The sequence below is a fragment of the Mastomys coucha genome, unplaced genomic scaffold, assembly GCF_008632895.1.
Source record: "Mastomys coucha isolate ucsf_1 unplaced genomic scaffold, UCSF_Mcou_1 pScaffold1, whole genome shotgun sequence".
In the NCBI taxonomy this organism is placed as follows: domain Eukaryota; kingdom Metazoa; phylum Chordata; class Mammalia; order Rodentia; family Muridae; genus Mastomys; species Mastomys coucha.
This window is the reverse complement of record NW_022196891.1, coordinates 79039742-79051582: the sequence shown is the minus strand read 5'-3', so window position 1 is coordinate 79051582 and position 11841 is coordinate 79039742. Positions and strand designations below refer to the sequence as shown.

General features: G+C 46.9%; 2 long non-coding RNA genes across 2 annotated transcripts in view; one reads left to right on the top strand and one right to left on the bottom strand.

Moving 5' to 3' along the window:
- Positions 1–1523, top strand: part of LOC116071451 — a 4543-nt gene extending 3020 nt beyond the window's left edge. Inside the window, exon 3 of the long non-coding RNA XR_004110901.1 lies at positions 1397–1523. This is a non-coding gene — a long non-coding RNA (uncharacterized LOC116071451). The remainder of the gene's footprint in view (positions 1–1396) is intronic.
- Positions 1524–5105: 3582 nt separating this feature from the next.
- LOC116071448 lies at positions 5106–6564 on the bottom strand. Its single transcript, XR_004110899.1, has 2 exons — positions 6463–6564; positions 5106–5402 (listed from the first exon to the last, which is right to left on the bottom strand). It is a non-coding gene; the product is annotated as an uncharacterized LOC116071448 (long non-coding RNA).
- Positions 6565–11841: the final 5277 nt, after the last annotated feature.

Sequence of the window (11841 nt, the reverse complement as noted above, 5' to 3'; positions counted from 1 at the left end):
CTCAAGAAAGGTTCTCTAATGGTCAGTCTTCTTTGGTGGTTCCTTCCTCCAAGGCCGAGTAAGCCACTTCCTCCGAGCTTGCCTTGGCAACTCCATTCACGGTCCCGATGGACTTCCGGTGTCTGCTTCTCACCTTTATTTTACAGCTCCTGCCCCGCCTCACCTAACTGGATTAACTGTGCTTTCTTTTCTTTATTTTTATTTTTACTTTTTTTTGGATTTTCGAGACAGGGTTTCTCTGTGTAGCCCTCGCTGTCCTGGAACTCACTCTGTAGGCCAGGCTGGCCTCGAACTCAGAAATCCGCCTGCCTCTGCCTCCCAAGTGCTGGGATTAAAGACGTGTGCCACCACCGCCTCCCGGCTTTTCTTTATTTTTAAAGAACAATACACTAAATAGCATCTTTGTGTCCCCTTCCCACACACTTGTCAGTCATTCTCTCATACTATCTTTCTTCAGACAGGTCTGTAACTCACTGTGCAGCTGGTTTTAGACACTCAAGGCACCCTTCCAGCCACAGCCTCTCGGCACTAGGATGACAGACTCACTCTTATTATTTATTTATTATTTGTCTATTGATCTTTAAGATAGTGTCTGATATAGCCCAGGCTGGCCTCTGACGCCTCAGACAGCTGGAGCTGGCTTTGTATTCCTGATCTTCTCAAGTCCTGGGATGATCGGGCTGGCCTCTGACGCCTCAGACAGCTGGAGCTGGCTTTGTATTCCTGATCTTCTCAAGTCCTGGGATGATCAGTTTGTGCCCCCATCTTGCCTCTGTATTCTGTTTTATTTTAGACAAGGTCTCATACGTCCCCGGATGGCTTCAATCCCACTATCACTGAAGATGAAGATGTCACTGAATTTCTGATCTTCCTGTTTATACTTCCTAAGTGCTGGCATTATTTGGGGTACTGGGGACCGAACGGGGCAAACAAGTTACCAACTAAGCCACATCCAATGCCGGTCGTAGCAAGTCTCACCTCCCCAGGCTTGCTCCAGTAGTAATGGAGCCTCTCTTCCTCACCTCTCCCCCGTCATTGCTTTTCTCCCCTCAAGCCTGTGTTCTTTTGGTTTTGCTCCCCACATTTCCATCTTCTTCCTAGATGCCTGTGTGAATTCCTCCTGAATCTCTTCCCATTCCTATGAGAGTGCCCTGCCTCCTGGTCTAGCCCGGGCTAGCTTCTGCCTGACTTATTCTTGCCTCGTCACGTGATTCTCCCACGTGACTCAGAGCGGGGATTCTCCTTTGCACCCAGGGCTGAAGAGCCGTCAGTCTCTCAGAGCTGCTCCTCTGGGTTCCAGACCCATAAATACTGTTCCGTTCTTCTCCGTTTACATCCCCAAAGGCCTCTCATGGTCCACAGGTTCCAGAATAAGCTCCTTGTCATTCTCTTCCAGAAACCGGTTCTCCTTTGAGTGACTCCCTCATCAGTTCCTATCCGTGCCTCATCTGGCCAAGTCACTGAGCCCTGCCGCAGCCACCAGCCAGCCCGGTTCCGGTTCTGTCTCTAAGCATCCACGAGGTCTCTACTCTCTCCTCACAGGCCTCCCTCACTGCTGCCCTGCTGGAAGCCTTCCTTTCCTGCAGGCTACACCTGAGTGCTCCAAAGGGCCCTGATCCACCTTTGCTCACCTACACCACTTCTCCTCACTCGAGCGGCACTGCGAGGCTTTCTCCGCCCCGGAGTACTTTCTGGCCTTTGTGTTCCAACTCATTTCCTACCACAGCGCATTGGCCGCACTCACCACCATCCCAACACTGCCTGTGCCAGCCCCTCCTCGGGAGAGGACTCGGTCTCTCGGTCACTGTATCTTTAAGGCTTCTATATTCGGAACGTGTTGGATGTGTACGTGCTGGACTGATTCTGCCACGCTGGCTCCGCTGTCCATCAGCCTGGCCTCTCAGCGGCTACTCCCAAAGTTCTTCCACTGTTAGCCAAGACAGTGAGAGGAGCTAAGAGCTTGGGGAAGAGCCTGATCTCAAGCCTACCACTCCCTCCCCAACCTGCTCAGTATCTTTGAATCACTTCCTACCTTCGCCTATCAGAAAAATATTTGTCTGAATGCTTCCCCGGGTTAAAGTCTTACGGTAGAGCAATACAACGTTGAGAGGGGGCACTTTTTTGTTGTTGTTGTTTTGTTTTGTTTTTATTTTTTCAAGACAGGGTTTCTCTGTGTAGCCCTGGCTGTCCTGGAACTCACTCTGTAGACCAGGCTGACTTCGAACACAGAAATACACCTGCCTCTGCCTCACAAAGACTGGGAATAAAGGCGTGCGCCACCACTGCCTGGCTTTATTCCTAAGACCTTATGAGCGAGTCACTAATTACTGTGAAGAAGGGAGCTCTGCACTCTCCCCTCCTCTTCTCCTTCCTCTTTCTCCCCTCCTCCTCTTCTTCCCCTTCTTCCTCTTCATCTCCTTTTTTTCCCTTCCTTCTCCACCTCTCCCTTCCTTCTTTCTCTCCTCCCCTCCTCTCCTCTTCTTCTCCCTCCTGCTCTTCTTCCTCCTCCTCTCTTCCCCTTCTCCTCTTCCTTCTTTTATCCTTCCTCCTCCCTCCCCATTCCTCATCCTCTTCCTTTTTCCCTGTCTTTATCCTTTTCTCTTCCTCTCCTTTTAATGCCAAGGAATGAGACAGCCAAGAAGCCCCCTAACAGGTTTAACACTCTGATATTGTTCATCTCAGCCTCCAAAACCGTAAGAAATAAATTTCTTCCCTTTACCGTTGTCCAGTCTGGGTATGTTCTGTTGCAGCAGCACTGAATGGCCCAAGACTGGAGGGATCTCACCTTGGAGCCAAGGTTAGTCTTACGGTTGAGCCCCTTGGTCCTTTGACTTTGAGAGACTCTAATTTGCCAAGTAGGCCCTCCCACCTGCAGTGTTTCCTCACTGAATGCCCTGGTTCCTGGATGCAGGCATACAAGCTCAGTCTGCTTCTACATTTTTTTTGCCTCAGTTTTACCTCAGTTTTGTTTTTTTGTTGTTGTTGTTGTTTTCCATTTGCAATAGGTAGGCCCTTGGTGTGCTAGGCTAGATCTACCACAAGCTATAGCTTCAGCCTTTCTCCATTTTTGACTGTGTTTTTGGTGCAGGGTATTGAACAAGAACCTCGCCCAGGCTACACGCATGCCCCACCACATCCCCAGCCCTCTTCTATCTTGAGCTCATTGTCACACCACCTCTTTATTTATTTCTACTTTACACATATGTTTCACCCGCATACATGCATGTACATCATGCGTGTGCCTGGTTCCTTCAGAGGCCAGAAGAGGATATCAGATCCCTTAAAATGGTCGTGAACCACCACATAGGTGCTGGGAACCGAACTCAGGTCCTCTGGATCATGCTCTTAATCACTGAGACCTCTCTCCAGCCCTTCCCACCCACTCTGTCTGGCCTCCTGGACCTGCCCCATTTTTCTCCCATACACTTTCGACTCCATTGCTTATTACTCTCACTCTCACTGATTTTTCTCTCCTTGCTCTATCCCATGCTATTGAAAATGTTCCCTCGGAGGTCACAAATGACACAGCCCAGTCCTGGGTCCAAGACTCCCCCCCAACCCCCCGATTCCTAAGCTCTACTGATGCCCCAGAGTTATTGTCCTCACCACTGACAGGGTTTAATTATAGCCCCCTGTGCTGTGTGCTGCCCAGTGCTGAGGAAGCAGTCACCAAGAGCTTGCCCCTCAAGTTGGAGGCATAGCTAAGATGAGCACACACCAAATAATGCTGAGTGGCAAAGGCGAAAAAACGAATCCTGAAGTACGTGGCACAGACTGGTCCTCCTATCAGAGAATGGGGGAAGAGCCAGGCGGAGCCTTCAGAGAGGTCTTCTAGTCTCTTCTCCATTTGTCTTACTAGAGGTTAAGCGCAGGGCATGGTGAATAGCAGGTAGGTGCTCTGCCACTGTGCCTACAGTCTGCAGGGAATCCGTGAGCTCAAGGTATTCCCAAGGTTATAGCTCTGTGGTGAGCAGGGATGGAGGTGGGGGTGGGGTAAGGGACCAGAAAAAAGGGATCTACCATCTAAACAGCCTCCTGGTGCATTCTTGATGCTGAGGTGTAAACGAATGCAAAACCCAGCTCTGATTTAAAGTTGTGTTTGCACTGCACGCTCGAATCTTCAGCTCACGGGAGAGGCTTGAACATTTAACCAGAGTCAGAAAAGAATATTGTTTTAAGACACAAAAATAAAGGGTGTATCCCTCTTTCTCTGATTGTCCAACTTGCAACTTTTTCCCAAGGAGGAACCAGGCAAGAAACTTAAGAGCTCTGCTGTGCAAAGATCTTTCTGGCTGGGCGATCAGAACCCAGCCTCAGTCTGCCTCGGGCCTATGGCCTACTTGTCCTCTGTGGGCTCTCAGATCAGGCTTGATACCCATCTCCGTCACTGACCTGTCCAAGTGGTCAAGTGGTTCCTGTTATCACAACCATCTCTTATCAATCTTTTTGTTATTGTTTTTCTTTTTCTCTCTCTTTTTTTTTTTTTTTTTGGTTTTTCGAGACAGGGTTTTCTCTGTATAGCTCTGGCTGTCCTGGAACTCACTCTGTAGACCAGGTTGGCCTTGAACTCAGAGATCATCTGCCTCTGCCTCCCAAGTGCTGGGATAAAAGTCGTGCGCCACCACTGCCCAGCTGTTATTGGTTCTTTTAAATGTTGAGGGTTAGATACCTAGAAGCTCTGCCACTGATGTGAACCACTAACCCCATTTATGAAATCTGCATTTTATTTTAATCATGTGCATATTGGGGGTGGGGCACCCGCGTGCCCCAGAATGACTCTGAAGGTCAGAGAACAACTTGTGGGAGTCAGTTCTCTCCTTCAACCTTGTGGGTCCTGGGGACAGAACTCAGGTTATCAGACTTGGTGACAAGCCCTTAACCCAAGAAGCCGTCTCTCGGGTCTATTTCCCCCTCTTCCTCCTCCTCTTCCTCCTTTTCCTCCTCTTTTCCCCTTCCTCTTCCTCCTTCTTCTTTTCTCTTCCTCCTCCTCTTTTCTCCTCCTCCTCTTGTCTTCTCCTCCTCCTTTTTCTCCTCTTCCTCCTTTTCCTGCCTTACTTTGTATAAACTTGTTCTCCCAAGCATGTTGTAAGTAGTAACAATAAGAGATTATTTACTCAGTGTTTACTGGAGCCAGACTGTGCTTAACAAGGCAGAAGGTGAGGGCAAGGGAGAGAAGGGCGAAAAGTGTATATTAGTACAATGACGGTTTGCAATGTATAATCCACAGCAATGCTGCTCACACTGTGATGCAGGACTAACTTCATTTCCAGCGTCAAAGGCTTCCAAATCGCTGCAAACCAACACTTTAGTGATTGCCGTAAAACTTTCAAACACTCTCAGCTCCTGCGCCCATCTTGCGGCAGACTAAAGATGAGTTGTTGCTGACCAGCAGGGCCTGAGGACTATATTTTGAGAAGCATTAACAAATATTATCAGAAAAAAAAAACCCTGCATGTCTCATGTCTGTAAATTTTCACTTATTTAGTAAGTGTGTGTTAAGTGGTTATTATACAGCAGGTGTCGAGCTTGCGGCTAGGGCTCAGGTGGCAAACAGGAATATTCACACCTCCACAAACATTCTAGAAGGCCAAGCAGACATGGGCAGTACATTATGAAATAATTTTTTTTTAGGTAAACAATAAAGAAAAGGTAAACATATTTAGGGTTTAGACTAAGTTGAGGGGGTCAGAAGAAGTTTCAGCTTTCTGCTGAAGAATGAACAGAGGGTGCAAGAGTGGGAACAGGGAAGAGTGAGGAAACAGGTCATGGGCAAGGGCCCAGAGGCAGACAGACAAAAGTACAGACAACTAAGATTAAAGGGACCCCAGTGACGTAAAGGCCACAGCAAGGACTTTGCAGGTTATTTTACAAACTGTTATGATCTGAATGTCCCTCCCCAAACTCATAACGAAATGTAATTTCCACTATAACGGCATCGAGACATAGAGCCTTGGGGTTAGAGAGATGGCTGGGTGGCTAAGAGCACTTGCTGTTCTTGAGGAGGACCTGAGTTCCCAGCACTCATGACTGATGGCTCGCAACCGCCTTTAAAACCCAGTTCCAGGGAATCCGATACCCTCTTTTTGCTTCCTAGACTCAATCATTCTCATGTACATACTCACATACAGATGCACATCTGTACACATAATTCCTGGAAAAGATACAGGACCAGCTAGTAATTAATGGGGTTAGTGAGATGACTCAGCAAGAACTAGCCTCCAAGATTGACTACGTGAGATTGGTCTCCCGAGACTCACATGGTGGAAGGAGAAAAATGACTTCTACAAGTGGACCTCTAAAACTGCCACAGACACAAGGTGGCACTTGTGCCTCCCCAATATACCAATAACTGTTTAAAAGGAAGTTCTAAGGGGATGACTGACACCATTCTCCGGGGGTGAGTGTGTCTATAGCTTTGGTTCGTACCTTTCCTTCTCTTTCTCCTTTTCTCCCTCCACTCACCTCATGCCTGCACAGCTCCCCCTCCGCCCTGTTGAGTCAGTACAAAAGCCCTCACTAAACGCCAGCACCTCGTTCTCCAACTTCCCAGCAACCCAAACCGTGAGTCAGACAAACCTGCGAAATTTAGCATTTAGTCGTCCGTGGACGTCTATTATGCCTTCAGACAAAGGGCTAAGACGGAAGCTGTGGAAAGTTCTGGAAGGGCTTTAATCAGATGAGTGAAATGCCCGGTGCCCTTTTACTTTCCCATTAATCTAAACAAACAATTTCTATAATGGCTTTAATGGAGAATTAACAGTTCATTACAAAGCGCTCACAGATGAATAAAAGGTTAGGAACCATTCTCTGGTGGCCAGGGTTGGGATCTGGCACATCTAGAAACCATCACGGCACTGGTCACTTCCCCTAGGTGGTCAGTATGTTTCCGGCTCTGTCTCCTTTCCTTTCCCGAAGTCATCTGTATACTAGCTGAGGACCAGCTGCTGAGGAATGCCATGAGCAGAACCGCGTAACGAGGCTTCTGTTTGGGTCAAGCTAGCAGTATTCCCAACTAAAACTTACTTTTCTTTATTGTTCTTATCCTGTTAGCTTGTGTGATGCTGAGGGTGAAACCCAGGGCTTCGGTGGGATTCAAAGGGGCACCTCTCCACTGAGCTTGTAATCCTAAAAATGACTTTGCAAGCCTTTGGAAAGTGATCACGTGATGCAGTTCTGGCCAATAAGAAGCTGGTGAGACTCTTTCTTTTCCTTCCCTTTCCTTTCCCACCCCCCTGCCCCTTGTCCGTGGCATTTCCCCCAGGTCGACCCAAACTCCTAAGCGCCCACCTGTGACCTTCCCACCTCACTGACCTAAGGAGCTGGATTCTATTGGACACTGCCATGCCCAGCTTCAGGGAAAACATTTGTTGTCCACATGAAAGAAGACCATGTAACTGATAGACCCCGTTGTCCTTTCTTCCTACATTAAGAATCATTCCAGCACTTGGGAGGCAGAGGCAGGCGGATTTCTGAGTTCGAGGCCAGCCTGGTCTACAGAGTGAGTACCAGGACAGTCAGGGCTACACAGAGAAACCCTGTCTCGAAAAAAAACAAAACAAAACAACAATCATTCATACTCCCTGGAAGTACACAGAAGGCAACACACACGAGGACAATAACCTTCCTGGTAAAGGTGGTGGGGGGAGAGACCCCGAGTTCCGGAGGATGGGAAGCAGACCTCCCCCCAACTTCCGATCTTATTATGTGATAATAATAAGCCACTGCAAGTGTGATCGTCTGGATTTTTCAACTTGAAAATAATCGAGCTGTCCAGGTGGAAAGGGATGGCCCACAAAACCAGCTCAACATGCACAGCCCAGCTGTCTCCTGCTGTGGCTGCTCCTATCTTGGAACATTTAGATAGTTCAAAGGAAAAAAAAAAGGGGGGGCTTTTCTTTGACTCTGACATCCCTTCACCCTTCTCAGCAGGCACTGTAATGGGCTAAGTAAGCTCTGCGGCTGTCCTTTGTCTCCTATAAGAGGAAGGGCAAGCAGAGAGGCCCCTGGTGGAAACTGCTGATACACTACACCACATCAGAATGTGCTATTCTCATTTATTTTTTAATACAAACCCACTTTTGTATGTGGGCACAGGCAAAGAATTGATGGTTACGAAATATTGGACAACCGCGGTTATATAGGAGGTGACACGCGGCCAAGGAATCTCGTCTTCAAATTACACAGAATGCAAAAGCCACCGTGGTTCATGACACAGCACTCACATTTTTCCACGCTTACCCCTCAGGGCTCCAGTGAGAGGGACTGTGCTTTCTGTCTAAGGGAGTGTATCAAAGTACCTGGCAGAGTTGTGTAAAATGCATGAGTGTGCCCCTGGGAAGGTGCTTACAGACACGGCCGTCCGATGTCTCATGGGGCTATACTGAGAACCAAAAAGACTAGCTTTCAGGGATGGGGTTCAGGAGGGAGATATCAGAAACGAGGCAAGCAACAGATTCCATATCCAGAAGCAGAAGCAGAAAGGGTGGGATCAAAGGTCATGTTCTGTGCAGGCCAGCATCGCCATTGCTGATGAGCACCGTCACCGAGTCCGCACGTCTACAAGCCAAAGGGCTTTCCAAGATTATAAGCTTGCCTTGCAAACAAAGAGCCTCTACTAAAAATAATTTCATTTGATCAGATGAAGCTGAGAGAATATGCCTGGATGGTATTTCGGGGACAAAGAATCAAAATAGAATAATCCCCCATGCCTACAAAAGGACCCTGCAAAGGACTATGAGAGGAAAATATCTTAAAGGAACATGTACACTCTTGCGGGGAGCCAATGAAGAACAGAAAATAGTGCACACTGAAGCCCTCTTGGTTTGTAACGAGGCTGGAACGTCACTGAAGGGGGCTTCAGTGGAGCTCTGGAAGAAGAGATTAAAATCCCCATGACCTTGAAGTAGTAGCTGAAGAGTTTAATGTATGTACATTTTCGGTCAGTAAATTTTTGTAACATCTGGAGTGTGATTAATACCCAAGGAGGTTTAAGAATTTCTAATGACAGTAATGGCTATCGGGTGCCAGTGAAATGCGGTTCTGCCGCCAAAGGAACAAATGGCTTGCCACTTAGAGCCTCTCTCCAGGCGGAAATGAGCTTGTGGCCAAATTTAGTCCCCTCTTGGAAACTGTGGTCAATTTTCCATACTATAGTTGAACTTTGGAAGTCAATACTTGCTTCACTGGCTAAAACAGTTTTTCTTGGTGTTTCAAAAAATATTTAAAACATTTTTGGAAAGTCTTAAAAAATTTTAAACATGATTTGGACAAGAGAGGAATATTATAAATACATACACAATAAACCCTATTAAGGAAAAAAATTAAAGTTAGTCTCAATTAGCTAGAGGGTAGTATAATGATTATGCCTTTATTCATTTCATACTTTCTAAATTTATAGTATACACTTTCTATATAGTCAGGAAACTTGTTAACAGTGACTTTGGGTCAACAGGACGACTCAGTAGGGGAAGCTCTGTGGTGGTTTGAATGATAAATGTCGCCATAGTCTCAGGTTTTGAATACCCAGACCCCAGAGGTGGCAATGTTTGGGTAGACGTAGGAGGTGTGGCCTTGCTGGAGGCACTGTGTCACTAAGGGCTGGCTCTGAGTCTCAAAGCCATGCACCATTCCCAGGAGTGGTCCAGGATGTGAGAGCTCAGGTATCCGGTCCCAGCTGCCTCCTGCCGCGCTTCCCCACCATGACAGACTCTTTCCCCTGGAACCCAGAACCCAAACAAATCCTACATTTTATAAATTGCCTTGGTCATGATGTTTTAGGGTTTTGTTGTCTTGGAATTTTTTGTTTGTTTGTTGTTAAGTATCTCACTGTGTAGTTCTAGTTCTCCCCAAACTTGCTAGGTAGACTGGGCTGGCCTCAAACTCACGAAGAATCTCCTGCCTCTGTGTGGGCCACTACATCTAGCCAGTCATGCTTAATCCTAGCAATAGAGAAATAACTAAGACACAGGTACTATGCAAGCCTGGTGACCCAAGTGAGTCCCAGAACACACTTAAAAGCGGAAGGAGAGAACCAACTCCACAAAGTTGTCATTTGTCTCCTTGTAGGTGCTGTGGTACCCCACCCCCATGATAATAATATATCAAAAACTTTAAATAAATAATACTAGTAATACTGACTTTCTTTTATGGTGCTGGGATTGAACCCGGAACCTCATTCATGCTGTGAAATGTCTATGCCGATGAGCTGCAGCCTAGCCTTGAGAATACTTTTAAGAGAAGAAATATTTCAAGAGATTCATTTAAAAACGAGGTAAGCCCTCTGCAGAGGAAAAGGATAGATCAGACCCGGCTCTGCCATGAGCTGGCTTGGTGACCTCGGCATTGGATCTATACCTTTATATGATGCATGAAATCATATACAGAAGCATTAGAAGGATCGCAGTAAGAGCTGATGTCATTAACTAGCTTGAGCCATACTCCATGCTCAAAACAGTGTCCGGAGAGCCCCAGCCGCAGGAACCTATCCGGTCGAGAGATTTACTTGAATTTTAAACTACCCTAAAAACAGGGTGACAAAATAGTACCCTCACAGTTCCAAAGTACAGGAATTCTGGCTACCCTCAAACCCCGTGAGTTCCACGGTAAGGCAAGGGGCCCGCAGAATGAGAAACGTAACCTAAATTCACTAAATCTTCGTGCTTCCGGTCCATTCCGGCTGCCCCTCCCAATGGCTTCCAGACAGATAAAGAATGTGAAGCTCTCGTGACCAGTTGTTAGGGATTCCCAGGCCTGAGGTCAGGGGCAGTGGCGTGGGTCACAGCAGCTGCCATTAACACAGCTGCTGGCTAGGAGCCCTGGCAGAGCTATTTCAGGTCTTCCTCGCCTTGCCGGCAAAGCTTCAAGAAATGCTTTGAACTATTCAAGGACGAAAGGGCCCTGAACAGCCTCGGTTCCTAGGCAGTCAGCCTTTCTGCTAGCTTGGCCCGGGTAGGTTTGTTCCTGGTGGGGAAGGCTTCCGGTGTCTGCAGGCTGTACTTGTAGGGGAACTGATGCATAACCATCATTCCTTCAAGTCCAAACCCTTTGAAAAGATTTCTGCCCTTGTCTTTTTCTGGTAACCAGAGCTAAATGTCTAATATTAGCCCTTCTCCTGCGGTGGAGGCAGCGGCATCTCGGGTTGAGGAATGGCTATTACGGATTAGTTTCCCTTTTCAGAAACACTTGGAGCAGGAAGTGTTTGCATTCTTTTGTTTTGCTCGTTTAGACTGGGTCTTGTGTCCTCTAACTAGAGGATCATTTTGACCTTCCAGGTTGAGACCAGCCTGGGTAACATAATGAGATCCTATTTAGAAATAAAATAAGCCTGGGGTGGGGGTGGGAGAGTACTTGGGAGGCAGAGGCAGGCAGATCTCTATGAGTTCAAGGTCAGCCTGGTCAACAGAGCAAATTCCAGGATAGCCAGGGCTACACTAAGAAACCCTATCTTGAGAGACATAAATAAATAAATAAATAAATAAATAAATAAATAAATAAATGAATAAGGTGATGCATGTCTATGATCTCATCACTAGGGAGGTAGAAAAAAGATCTGTAGGTGGTTTTTTTGTTGTTGATTGTTTTTTTTCTTTCTTTTTTTTTTTTTTTTTTTTTTTTTTTTTTTTTTTTTTTTTTTTTTTTTTTTTTTTGGCTTTTCTAGACAGGGTTTCTCTGTGTAGCCCTGGCTGTCCTGGTACTCACTCTGTAGACCAGGCTGGCCTTGAACTCAGAAATCCGCCTGCCTCTGCCTCCCAAGTGCTGGGATTAAAGGTGTGCACCACCACTGCCCAAAACGATCTGTAGTTTATGGCCAGCCTTGGCTACTTTGAGAGTTTAAGGCTATCC